This window comes from Anoplopoma fimbria, chromosome 21 (genome assembly GCF_027596085.1).
Source record: "Anoplopoma fimbria isolate UVic2021 breed Golden Eagle Sablefish chromosome 21, Afim_UVic_2022, whole genome shotgun sequence".
In the NCBI taxonomy this organism is placed as follows: domain Eukaryota; kingdom Metazoa; phylum Chordata; class Actinopteri; order Perciformes; family Anoplopomatidae; genus Anoplopoma; species Anoplopoma fimbria.
Window position 1 is genome coordinate 15406483 of NC_072469.1, and position 14506 is coordinate 15420988.

Sequence of the window (14506 nt, forward strand, 5' to 3'; positions counted from 1 at the left end):
CCACTTCCTGTCCATGTGATTGTAAAAAGGCCGGTCCATCTTTCTTGCGTGATTCAACTCCTACTACGTCTCTGTTGTGCCAATTGCAATTTAGCAGGTGTTGGTTGGGACAGCTCACACTGATACTGTCAGTCACCATGTTTTCCAATTACCATAGCCTGCACACCAACATGATTGCCTGATTGGCAGTGTTATTTCCGTGGCAATTATTATGATTCTGATTATGTCAATCATTTCACTCCCTGCTCCACGTGGCACCAAGTCGCGCTAGCTCGAGCCGCTCTCTTTCCCATTCCCCCTCATGTGTCTGATGGCTGTTTGAGGTATATTCTCTCTTTTTACAGTAGGAAAACTTTTTAAAAATTCATGCTCTGTTCGCCTCTAGCGCTATTACCTTTGAGCTTGGTAGCTCATTCTAAATTACTAACGGCCTGTATATGGCCCCCGTAATGATCATTTTCGCTCTCTGTCAGTAATAATTGTGAGGTTAGTTCTATTTTAGTGCAAGCTCAGGGCTCCTGGTTTTATCTCGCTACTTGTTATATTATTCATGTCATCCTTGTGTCTTTGACTTTTCCTACAGCGCCCTCCATTTAAAGCACAATTACTACTATTACCACCTCTACACTCCTCCGGTGGAAGAAAAAAAAAAGCCATTTTCTTCATTATCATCGTCATCGCCACAGCCGCCATTATCATCTATTTACTACATGATTCAATTAGTGAGCTATCAGATAAAAGGTCAGGGCTGTAATCAGTCCTGAGAGAACTTGTTTTTTTTCCCTCCTCGCTCTATTTCTTTCTTTGTACTTTTCCACTGTGCCCCAGCGTTACATCTAAGGGTGGTTAATGACCTTGCACTTTTTAACCAACGGCAGGATCCACAGCAAAAAGCGGCAGAAAAGCAGAGAGTGACTTTTCCTCGAGCATAATAATGAGGTTCACATTTTTGTTTTTAGTGACTTCACAACTTGTTGGATGAAGTTGCCATAAAAGTTGGTGACTGGAGGATAAATCCTCACCACGCTGGTGATCCTCTGGCTTTCATCTAGTGCTGCCAGTAGTTCAGACTTTTTACATATCCAGTAAAATGTCCTGACATCCACGAGATGGACTGGCACAACATTCTGCACAGACATGCAGGGTTCCCTGGTGGTACATCCTAATGACTTTGGTGATCCCTTGTGGTTTTTGAGTGAAATGTCATGTCATAACTATCGGATGAATATCCATAACATTTCATATGAACATCCATGTCTGGCTACCGATTATGAGGCCTGTTCTACAAGCTTCCAAATATAGAGAGCTTTTTATAAGATGCATTTTACTTTCACACACGTCAGCTATTAAAGATAGCCCTATAACAACTTTACCTAAAGTTCTGTGGCTAATCAGCCTAATAAACGTATTAAATTTGTGATGCATTGGGCACACACATCAACAATGACCTACATCTGAATGAAAGCAGCCAGACGGCTCCCTCTCACACACCCACACGGGTACACACACTCGTAATCACCTTAAACATCAGCATCTTATCTTTTTCCTGAAGTCACATAGCGTACGCCGGCCTGATCAAAGAGGAAAACATTAGGTGTGTGTGTGTGTGTGTGTGTGTGTGTGTGTGTGTGTGTGTGTGTGTGTGTGTGTGTGTGTGTGTGTGTGTGTGTGTGTGTGTGTGTGTGTGTGTGTGTGTGTGTGTGTGAGTTCATCTCAGCAGCTGCTCTGTCAGCAAACTCTCAAACCGGGTAGGGGGTTGGAGGGGGGTCCACAGCATGGCTAAAGAACTCATCAACAACCCCAGGCGCTGTGCTTGGTGTGTGGGATGATGTGCTGCAGACTCAGCCTCTCACACACACACAAACACATCATCATCATCACGGACCCAACTGTACACACATTAACATGCTTACTGTCTGCATTCATCCAGCAAATGTGCCTGTTACCCACGAGGACTGGTATTTTTCTTTTTTTTTAACGGGGGCTAAGATTCTGCAGTGCGAGAGCTCGTTATGGAGAAACTGGAATTTGATTTGTTATGAATGCAAAGCACACAGCTAAAAAGCTCTCGGGGTATTTAGTCTCTGGCTATAGGCTTAATGAGTTGTGTGTGTGTGTGCGCTGCACTGATGTGTGCGACCCACGCGTCCAACATTTGTGGGTGCGTGCTTGCTTTGCACTTGTCAAAGAGGAGGGCTCTCTCGAAAGTGCAATGCGCTCGTGTGATGGCCACCGGATGGAGGCGGTCGGTCTAATTCACTTGCGGAGTCCATGCTAACAAGTCAGCGATGCCACATGCTCGTCCTTGCCCACAGCCCAGTGGGCCAATCTAAAAGCAAACCAATTAGCCAGGCTCGCTCTGGGTCCATCAACACCACCACCACCCCCACCCCTGAAAAGTCACTCTAAACTTTTTTTTTTTCCCTTCGGAAGGCTTTTGAATGAATGAGGAGTGTAAAGGGGCCGCGCATTAATAAGCCTGTATCGCTGACATGAAAGACGTCCAGCGAGAAACATCAAATACACAAGGCTAAGCTGCCCTGCCAATTAGCTAGAATAGCTATTTAGTGACAAATCTTCTCAGCCGCGAATGAAACCACGTCTAATGCACAAGTGAGGAGATGAATGTGCTCCTGATGGATGCGTTAGCATGCGGAGGGATGCTTTGTGAAAACTTTCTCCACTGCGAGTTTGAAGAAAGCGGCAAACATGAAGGTGTCAGGACTCGCTTAGTGAACCGACTTGACACTGTGCAGTATTGCAGCAGTTCCACTGCGGGAGCAGCTAATTGGATGGTAATTAATGGAATGGAGGCCGATAAATACCTTTGTGAGCGTGCTTGTCAAGGACATGCAAGTGACGGGAGGGGAGCTCGAGAGCCGGAGCGCTCACAAGAGAGAGAGAGAGAGAGAAAGCTACAGGACAGACACCTTTTCTTCATCGTGACAGCTAATCCTCATCCCTTCATCCCTCCCCTCAATTCCTAAATGAAACTACCCCTCCCTCGTCACTCCTCCCCCTTCCACTCCTCTCGCTTCCTCCCCTTATCAGGCCCCCCTGTCTATTCTCCCCGTGCCCCAACTTCACTTGTTTCCATGGAAACACAGGATAAAAAGAGTTACTTCCCGATTAAATCAAAGATTTTCTGAAGTGCCGAAAATATTACAAGCTCTTTTTGAATCGTGTTCCTCGAGTTCAGGATGATACTCTATTTTCTCCCTCCAGATAGCGCATGTGTGTCCCTTTATTCACTGTAAGAAAAGAGAAGAAAATAAAAGACAAGCAGCACAGCTTATTCGCTCACTGGAGCAAACTACAAGACCTGTCTGTCTCTATGGGACCAATGAAGTTGACAGCTTTTCTTTCTTCCTGCTTTTTTTTGTTTTTTACTCTTTATTTCAAAGCTTTGTAGATGTCCCACAAATCTGCTTAGCCAGACTGTCAGCCAGCATCGTGGAGGTCCAGAGGAGAATTTTGTGCATAAAAGAAATATCCAAGCTAGGAACAGAACAAACCCTGAAAAAAAAGGGATTCTTGTGTAGTTGCTGTAGGATACTGCAGACTGATAAGGTTGCCTTATATCTTCAGACATACTGTAGGTTACTGTAAACTGTGTTGTCTTCAGCCGCTGTCTCTTTGATCATGATTACCACCCCAGTGCACCACAATGCATAGCTGGAAGCGTCAGCTCACTTATCTTAAGTAAACAGTGGCTTTCTGCTTTGGTGCCGAGCTTGCTAGCCGGCAGGCAAATGAGAAGAGCAAATGACTTCACTTAGCCAACCACTTACCACTAACACCGGTGTCTGAGATGTTTGCTGGAAGTTCAAATTATATATAAAGACAATGACAGGGAAATAATCATATACTACATGCAGAAGATGCATGCATCAGCAGAACGGTTGGTTAAAGTTCAACTAAGATTTGAGTTCTTCTGACTTATTGTTGTAAGAAATATAAGCTATGATCACACTGCAGCTGCAAAATCTCTCCGTTATTTATTTAAAACTCATTTTGGACATTTTTGTGGAAACTGCGTCCAAGCTTCAAGCCTCGAGTAGTGGACCGATGCCATGCCATTGTTCCAACAGCCCATACAACCCCAATAGACCGAAGGCCCATTTTGTCTGACAGACGGTTATTCCGAAAACAAACTCTCATTGCTTCGATGATATACACTGTCCCAGAAACAAGCAAAAGCACATGGCTAATTATTATGCAGAGTGACTTCATCACCTTCCCAGGAGCGATATTTTTCCCTACTATGGCGAAGGCATGAATCATAACCAGTTCTTTTGAATTTTGTTTTATCTTTCTATGTTTGACCAAACCTAGTTTTTATTCCATTTTTTATGTATGATGTTCTTTTAAAATTTTTGGTTTCATTATTAGCTATCTTTGCACTTATATTTACGGTGTTGTAGTTTGTAAGGCACCTTGTAACTCTGGTATTGAAAAGCTGTTTTTTTTATTATAATAATTATTATTATTAATGTACTGATAGTGAGTAAAGCCATATGAATGTATAACATTCAGAATGTTTGTATTCCTCTTGGCAAGTCGAAGCTAGTAAGCCCAGCTTGCTCAAGTTAGCATTGAGTCCCACTAGACTGTACTTCTCGTTCATTCTACATCAAAACATGCTGAGCTGGGCACTAAGATTAGTGTTTTTTTTCATCTGATGAATTTGGACATGGGTATATTTGCTGTAACCTGATTTGCGTAGGCAGCGTGAACATATAAGTAGGGTTATGTGCTTTATACCATCTGATTCAAATAGAAAAATAACTTTTGCTTGAAAATGTCTTCACCACTAACTCCAATGCTCCCTGAAGGAAAATAAGCATCTACAAAAAATGAGAGTATAACATCATATCCAGTCTCCTAGAACCTCAAGGACAGACACATCTACAAAAGACAATAAAAATGCATGTGGAAAAGCAGAAGATGAGCGTAAGGAAACAAAGAAAAGGAGCTATCTGCCTCTGTAAATGGAAGACATGGTCACTGAAGAAGAAAACAAGACAGCGGTGAAGAAGACGAGGAAAACAACATAATCAATGAACGTTGGATAGATTCAGAAAGCATTTCTAGATCATGCCCACGAATCCAAACCAAGGACACCAATGCTTCAGGGAGAATATATATATTTATATATATCAGATTCAGAAAACAGCATTGAAATGAATTATGTATTCCTTGTTGTAGATAGCAGAGCTGTTACATTTGAACTGGGAAGTTGGAAATACCACATTAACCCTGACATCCAAATACAAGATGGCTGCTCCAGGCATCAACCGAAGTGAAAGCTGTAGTAATATTCTGTTGATTTGCATTTCTGCCTTATTAGTGTTTCTTTAAATCAGTCACAACACTGTCCCAAAGGCTAACTGGTAATGCTAACTTTTCCAAGTCTGTGTACTGGAAAGCGGTTAACTTGGGTGGTTTATGGAACACACCATCGGACACGCGATAAGCTAATCCCAGCTGTTGCTGCCAGTAGCTGACCTCCAATATGGCTTCAAGAGAGTGCTTTTTCGTACGTCACCTCAAACCCTTTCCATGGAAACGACTGTCAGCTGTCCCTCTTGCTCAGTGCCGATCCGTGACAAGAGATCCATAGTGACACCAGTGGCACGTAAAGCTTTTACCAGCAGCAGGCTGAGCGTGTCCCTCCTTCACACATGGCCGAGTCCTGAAGGAGATAAAAGTGCGAGTTATACCTGACTGGGGACAGGCATGTATGCATGTGCAAGGGCACACGTGTGCACACACACAAAAACACACACACACAATTACTAAGAAAGTGGTGTCTTAATCCCGGGAGAGAAGCTGGAGTCTGGACATCAGCCTTAACAAGAGAAAGCACGCTCCATCAGTCCACAAGGGGAGCATTTAAGTAGGAGCAGTCCACCTCACTCTGCGTCAAACTTGTCCGGTGGAATTTTGTCTTCCCCGAACAATAAGTTTAATGGACGTTTTTTCCTCCGTACTGTATCCCCTTCAAGTGCAGAAAACATAGTTGAGTAGAAAAAACTTCAATAAGGGCGCGATTAAATGCTGCAGGACTTATACATTTTTTATGCATGTTAACAGGGTTGTATAACTCTCGTCCTCTCTCTTCGTGGCTCTATTGTACTCCCATTGCTCAGAGCAATAGCATGCTTCAGGGAGAAAGGATTTTGCAGATTGGGTTATATTATTCTGCCTATGCCATACCCCCCCCCCCCCCATACTGTACAGTGGTGCAGTGCTACCACCCAACAGAGAATGATTTATGAGGTACAAGCTCACCAAATTGCACCTAATGAATTGTATTGCCACCGAGTGCATTTAACACCCCCTTTCATTTTACTGCCTTTGTTAAACATGGGTTAACTGCCACAGGAATACCAATCAATGCTGAAATGGTTAATGAGTAAAAGGTGTGAAATGGAGAATATGAAAGATTGATTTGCCCTGAGTGGGATTTATGGTGTGTGTGTGTTCTCACACCGAGCCTACAGATTAACCCCATGCTCTGTGCTACTGTGTTGGTGGAGGTCGAGGTTCATGTTCCATGTGTTCAGTCTGCGGCCCAGGAGGACGGTGTGTAAGCACATCCCACACATCTGTCTGCATGTCTCAGATCAGCCTGGACCTCCTTCCCCCTGTGACTGATCGAGGGGCATAAATTTTAGTACAGCATACACCTGCATCAGACCGGCGAATTGGGCTGAGCTTGAGGCAGAGGGGGGGTCAGCGTTCCGTAAATACCTTATTGCTCTTGTTAACGTGTCAAGGCTTTTTAAATGGATCGACAAACGGCCCACCTGGGAGTCATGGGAAAGAGAAAGGGAGTGGGTGGTAGGGGAGGGGATTTTTTTTATTTTTTATAAACGAACGCAACCCATCCGCGCCCGTCGTTATTTTTACAAGTCTTTACGACTCAATTTAGCGGATGGGAAATAAAACAAGCAGGGTGTCGGAGCTCCTGGGGCTGAGATGAGTTAGTGGGGCTCCCCGAGCTGTCAGAGAGCTCGGCGTGGCGGTGAGGGGGGTTGGGGATCAGATGGAGGGATGAGGAAGGGGGGGGGGGGGGCAGAGCCGCCCTAATCAAGCAAGTTTATTCAGATCGACGTCAGTCTTTAACTTCGCTTCACATCTCAGCGACTTGAAGTCTTTCAGTGTTATTTGGCATGGGGTCTGCATGTAAATCTAACATACCACAGCATGTACCATTCACTTCTAAATGCTTTTAATTCTCCAGTGGAATAAGACAGGCCTCTGTCCTTTGATAAAAATGATTGACACATTTTTCTTCAGTTTTCATATTGCATTCAGGTGGCTGAACTGCTCCACATGCTGTTATTATTGCACGCTGATATTGGCTTTTTCCAGCACGCTCTGATAGCGCCGCGTTAATGGCACTGTCTCCCCCTCAGAAAGGCCCCCTCTTCTTCTTCCATTCGCTGTTACTTCAGACCAATTGGGAGCGGGCGTGCGGGTGGAAGGGAGGTAGAGGGTCGGTAATTAAAATTCTGTTCAGCATGACAACGCTGTTTCATGCCTCATTTTTTTGGGGGGGGTCGTACGTGGGGTGAATGCAGGATGAGCGCATCAGAGGCATTATTAGGTGAGCAGACGCTGCTGGTATGTGCTAAAAGAAAAGTGCACGCCGTGCTACATCCAACGCTCAGGTGGAAAACAGACGCGCAACGCTGCAAAGCTTATCGGCAACACGGCTGCATGTGTTACCATTGGTAACAGCAGGGGCTTTAATGGTTTTAATGTGCGTTTTAAAAGAAAAAAAAGAAGGGCTTTGTATTCACTCCGTCCCTCGCTGACAACTGCAAACTTGTTTATGTGTGTGAGAACATGCATTTATGTGTGTGCAGCACACACTTGCACAGCATGCCTCCATGTGCCGATTCTGTGATGTGTTTACTCATTGAAAGGAGGGTTGGAGGGGGGGGGGGGCAACACTGAGCCTCATGGGATGCCGTCCACGGGGCTTGTCAACTACTGTCACTCAGTCGTCTCCCACCCCCTCAACCATCCCCATATCTCATACTCCCCCGCTTCGATCCCCCTGCAAAACAAAGACAGCGGCAGCCACAGCAGCTGCATCCAAAGGGACCATCGCTCCACCAGTATTTAACCTCTTCTACAGCTTCTTTCTGTCTCACTCGCTTTCCTTTCTCTCTCTCTCTCTCTCCCTCTTCCCTCCCTCCTGCTCCTCTCCGGCGCTCCTTCATCAAAGCATTTCTGGCTATTTTGTTTCCCAGCTCTACAGAGAGTTATTGCTCATGACAACGATCACGGTCGTTTATTTTCTCCTCGTGTATGCACGCCGGGCTAGTATTACCCTATGATATTCAAGCGCTCTCTATTAAATATGCATGAACCCTGGAGATGAAAATTAATTTTGGGAATGTTCTCTCGCCTCGCTCTCCCTCTTGAATGTTCAAATATGCCTTCATCTGCCTTTGTGTCAAGCCGCAAGTTCATTATTTCATTCACCGGTGATGGTGTAGCATAACACAATATGCGAAGGGGTACAGCGGTGTTGTGATGTAGATCTTGTGAAAGCATAAAGGGGCAACGAAAACAACTCCGACCAAAACGCACGTCGCAGGGAGCGAGTTTTTCACAGATTTACCAAGTTTTTAGCAAGTTTGCCCTGAGCTCTTATCCCACCCATGAATATTTAGGGCCATATAACGGGGAAAATAATACATTGAATTATGCATGTATGAAGCGATGGAAATCTGCAGTAGGACACTGCAACACTTTTTTCTGCAACATGATCCTCTTCGCTCATTCCTGCTGATCCGTGCCCCGGACAACCCTCAGACTCCAGACTTGAGCGTGTACGTGGGGGCTGTTACAGCGCTGCCGTCTCACGCTGCACAGTAGATTACAGTACTCTCCTCAGTGAAGACTGTGTGGAAGCGTGAAAAACATCAAACGCATGGCAGACACAAACGGGCTGGTTGAGCAGGTTGTGTAGGAGGTGAAGCCAACGCGAGTTGAAGGATAAAAACAAGAACTGCTTTAAGAAATAAAACACAGGGGTGAAGAGATGTTCTCTGAATTGCCTCGCCAAGATGTTGTTGACTTACAGATGTACTGCCAGAGTGATGCCATCTTCAACTATTGGTTTTAATTCTGTCAGACATTTTTAGATTCATTTTCAGTCCTGATATCAACAGTCTTTGCAAGTTTTAGTCATGTTTAGTCAGCTTCACCCTTTGAAGTTGATTAAAATCTCTTCTATGTCAAAGAATTTTTTTATTTTTTTTGTCAACACCAAAAACAAGCATTTTGGTCAAATTGATTTTAAGTTAAAATAACTGCAATTGGAAATTGGCCACAAAATGACTGACGTATGAGTAAAAAATGCAGCTTTGCTAAGAGGGTGCCATTACAATTCGAGAAATATGCTTACGTGCTTTCTTGCCGAGAGTTAGATGAAAAGATTGATACCACTCTTGTGTCTGTATGGTAAATGTGTAGTTGGAGCCAGTAGCAGGGCTTGGTTAGCTTAGCATAAAGACTGGAAACAATCATAATGCCCAGTTCTGCCCGAGGTAACAAACTCCGCCTACCAGCACCTCTCAAGCTCACTAATTAGGATGTTAATCTGTACAAAAACTGAGGCATAAAAACAACGACTGGTTGTTTGCTACACTTAAAATATAGAGATTTTGTTAGACCTGAACAAGATTTCAGTAAACTGAATTTGTGGCCTCTTGGGTGCAACAGAAACATAGCTGTGAACATAACAAAGTCCAATTTTCAATCTTCTTCTAACTCTGTTTTTGGTCTCAACCAACTCCTGTGGGAAATATGGGGCTTATTTAATACTGTTTTGTGTCAGTTTTAAGAGTTTTTTTGTTTAAAAATAATGCTATAGGACCTGCAAGAGAGAACCACAATAGTAAAATAGCGGGCTGCAAGACGAGAACAATAAGCTGAAAGTCGCTATGAAACAAGTGATCACAAATATCCATATGATCCATTGTTAACAAGAGTATGCTGATTATGGCAGCCTTAAAGTTCCTATTTTTTTGTCTGTATGTAGATTTAGTCACAGTTTTTGTTTGACTGTTGCATTTGTGACCTCCTCCTCGTGGAGGAAAAAAAAGGCTTTTTCGAATATATTTCTTCTAAATTTGGTGCTTGGAAAATCAACACCATGCACTATTGTATTTTAGTGATTCAATGTGACACCAGAAGGTTTCTGTCACCAGGAAAAGCTGACCGTTCAGTTGAGGGGGAAGCTTTGGGCTGCTCCACACCAGCCCCTTATGGCCTGCATTCACTCACACTGACTCCATCTGCATAACTGCATATTTCATGAGCTCTGGTCAATGCCCAATCCATACTGTATAGGCCTCTCTGTGTGTGTATGTGTGTGTGTGTGTGTGTGTGTGTGTGTGTGTGTGTGTGTGTGTGTGTGTGTGTGTGTGTGTAACTCTGCATGTTATTTTCCGTTCTCACACTACCTATTATGTCTCACCGTGTCTTGCATTAATGTTTTTGTGTCTATCCATGTGAGGGCATGTTTTATATATCTGTGTTGTTGCGCACTCACCTGTTTAGGACACAATCTGTAATAGACTAATCTTCCAGGTCAGCGATTAAGTGGTCCCTCTTTCGCTTTGCTACGAATTAGCGCTCTCACTTGAATCTCTTCATCACCTTCATGGTCCCTACTAGTGGCACCTTGTTTAAACCCGGTCAATATTAGCAAAGAGGGATGTGCGGGTAGTTGGTAAGATTGCCACTGCAGTTCTTATCAGGTAAAGTGGTTTTTGATTAGTGTTAATGGCTGCGCCTAAATAGCCTTCAGCTTTTCCACTGGCTACACCTGCTATGTGTGTGTGTATGTGTGTGTGTGTGTGTGTTTTTTTTTTGTGTGTGTGTTTGTGCTGCTCCGCTCAAGGGCATGCAAGCAATTCATCAAGTTGAAAAAAGCTATTTCCGCTGTGCAGTGATGAACAGGTTTTATGTCTAAGGCTGCTCCCTAAACTATAACCTTTGCACCTTTGTCTGGGTTGCTTCTAGCAATTTTGAGAATGCTGCTGTGTCTCCCTGCAGCCAACGGCAGAGGAGTTTCAGCACCACTGCGATGGCAGTAAGAATGAGGCTTTTCTTGTTGTGCATACTCCAGACGCGATCCACACTCGTGTCCCAGGTGCCGCCGTCTCTCTTTCTCTGTCTCGCACGACCACACATAGACCTACACACTAAGCTCTGAACCATTCCTTACAGGGGCTTCCCTACTCTGATAACTCTGAAACCCCCCCTATTTCATCGGACCAAGGTTCGTCTGTTTGGTCCAAACTGTGGTACAAGGGAGGTTTCACACCTTTTCATTTTGGTTTGTATCAAACTAAACAAAAATATCTGGCCTTTAAGGACCAGTGTGTATGATATGTCAGAAAACTAGGGTGGCCTTCGGGTAATGTAAAAATCAAGCGGCAAACTCCAGTGATGAGCAAAGAAGACAAAGCGAAAGTGCCTCAAATAGCCACTTGGGGCTGTCTCCAAGGGAGCGTCAATCTCCATAGACCCTGGTGGAAAAATCCCCAACTTTACATCTGAAACAAATAGCCTTGTACAAGAAACATTTTAGGTCTGTAAAGATACCAAGTCGCTAGCTGCTAGTTGTCTGCTCTGCTGGATCTAGAGAAAACATGATTAAATGCTCCCTCTAGGGTACCCTTCCAGAAGAGAAAAACATGATATTGCTTTAAAGATAAAGTAGCTTCTTTGATGCCCTTCCAGTGGAGAAAACATGATGAAGTGGCTTCTTTGATGCTGTTTCAGTGGAGAAAACATGATGAGGTGGCACCGTGGATTCGCTTCCAGTGGAGAAAACATGTTTGAGTGCCTTCTTTGGTGCCCTTCCAGTGGAGAAAACATGATGAGGTGGCTTCTTGGATTCCCTTCCAGTGGAAAAAACATTATTAAGGGCCTTCTATGGTGCCCTTCTAGTGGAGAAAACATGATGAAGTGGCTTCTTGGTGCCCTTCCAAAAGAGAAAACATAATAAAGTGCCCTCCATGGTGCCCTTCCAGTGGAGAAAACATGATGAAATGGCATCTAAGTTCTCTTCTACAAGCTAGATAAAGTGCCTTTATGGTGCCAGATCAGTGAAAAACATGATAAAGGCCCTTCTAGGGTACCCTTCAAGTAGAGAAAACAAACTGTAGTGCAGTAATGGGTGCCCTTAAATTGAAAAAGTGTGATTCAGTGCCATATAGGACGCCCTACAAGCTTGAAAACTTTCTGCACGCTGGGGCCGTTTTTATCTATGTTTTCAGCCGTGCCACTCAGACAGCTGGAGTCCACCACTGTGATTGGCACCAGTGATTTGACGTGGAGAGAGATATACTAGGTGTGGAGTATATCAATAGAGAAGAAAAGGGAGAGGAAAGAAAACCAAAATGATTAAAGCTTTTACAGCTGGCTACTGTCCCACAGCTGTGTACTTTGTTCTCACTCCGTATAATGTGGAAAGCCATTTGATTACTGTACTCATCCTACCTGGTCTGTACTTGGAGATAGCTTCAGATAAAAACATAAAATAGGGTGCCTTACAGCTTACAGTCCCAAAGAACGCTCGTATTAACACCCCCCATTCAAAAGCTGTCTTGAACTGGGCCCGGCTCAGCATCTGGCGCAACAGACAGCCTTGCATGTTAATGCAGAGTTAATATTATTATTATGAACTGCGAGTGACTTCGCATGTTAGTGAGCGCTCTGTCAAATTAATGTCACTTCCATTAATGCCGCCGTCTATTTCGTGTCACAAGTATACGCTCGCTTCAGACTCCCGCTTGCTCAGGCACACTGGGGCTGAATATGGAAACACAAAGGGACGCACACACACACACACACACACACACACACACACACACACACACACACACACACACACACACACACACACACACACACACACACACACACACACACATGCATGCACAACCAACCTCATGAAAAGATTCACACGCCTGCATCTCAACAGTAGATACATATTTACACACACACATCTTTTTTCTGCAGAAGCGAGAGACGAGGGGAGGAAAATGAATGTCCTGACTCATTCATCACATAGCCCCAAAAGTACAGATGAATCCAGTGATGAAAATCTGTCCTGAGAAATGTCAGGAAGATATTAACTCCAATACATCAAAGTGGAGCTGCAGTCTCTAAGCTGACTGCCAGCCGATGTTCCCAGCCTTTGGTGAAACAGGGGGCAGCGCACCAGCGAAGGCGCAATTTTAGCTAACACACAGAAACGAGTAAACAAAGACACAAGTGGCTTTCGTCCAAAGGGTAACATCCGAAATGATGCCAATTTCATTAGTGCGCAAATGCCATTCTTTAGATCTGTCTGATCTCAATGAAGTGTGAGAGTGAGGGGAAAGAAAAGAGGAGGGAAAATTGCCTTTTCATGTAGATTCCGCTAATCGCTTTCCCCAACAAAATACGGCAGACTCGTACTAATAAGTAAGTTAAGGCTCAGTGGACAGATAGAGTGAAAAAACCACAGAGGCTAATGGAATTGAGAGCTTTCCATGCCTCCATGGGTGTCTTAATTGTAAGAGGAAAAACTCTTGTATGAGCATTTCGCCACTTTGCCTGCTGGATTGTGGGAAGTCTAAATTGGAGTGCGACTCGCTGTGCTTGTTTTAAGCCAGAGTGTCTCTCATGTGTGTGTGTTTGTGTGTGTGTGAGGTGGATCAAATCCCTTATCCAATGTCTGGAAACAGGTCACGTGACTCCCTCGTTTATTTGGGAACCAGCTCCTGCAAAGTATACGTTTTCAGCCAGCAGGGACTGCAGTATCTGAAATCTATAACTTCTGCTGCTCTGCGCTTTTTCATCTCTCTCCTGGAATGTATTATGTGTTCATTTGTTTTTGCATGGATTTATTTATTCATAAATATTCATTCCGAATGTCATATGTGTGATTCATTTGAAAAAAAAATAAAAAAATATTGCTTTTCCAATCTCAGCCAGCCAGGATATATTGGCTCTCGTCGCCATTGTTATCGCAATACCTTTATAGTAATCTGATTTCAGCATAGCTGCTCTCCACTAGTTATTACAGCGCTAAAAAATTCCAACCATTGCGGTTCATTAGAAGGGAAATTGGACAGTACGGGGACTCCATGAGAGAAGGAGAATGTTCTTTTAATCTGAAAAAGGTCAATGTGCGCCAGCTATTTTGGAGATTCACTGCGAGCTTATAATTGGGGGCCTTGTCTGAAGACAATGTAGAATTAAATGAAGACAAAGTTACTGAGCGTGTGCTTGGCCTTTGATGAGAATCGGGGAGTGAGGACCCTTCATTTGCAACCTTTAATCAGTCCAACGCGATGAGATTCACATGTGATTCTGGAGGAAAAATAAGTGGGGGGAGAAATGAAATGGTAATTAGTATTGATTACCTATGGGCACATGGCCCCGCGGTCTCCTCTCGCATTCTTAAATCAACCCAAATTAT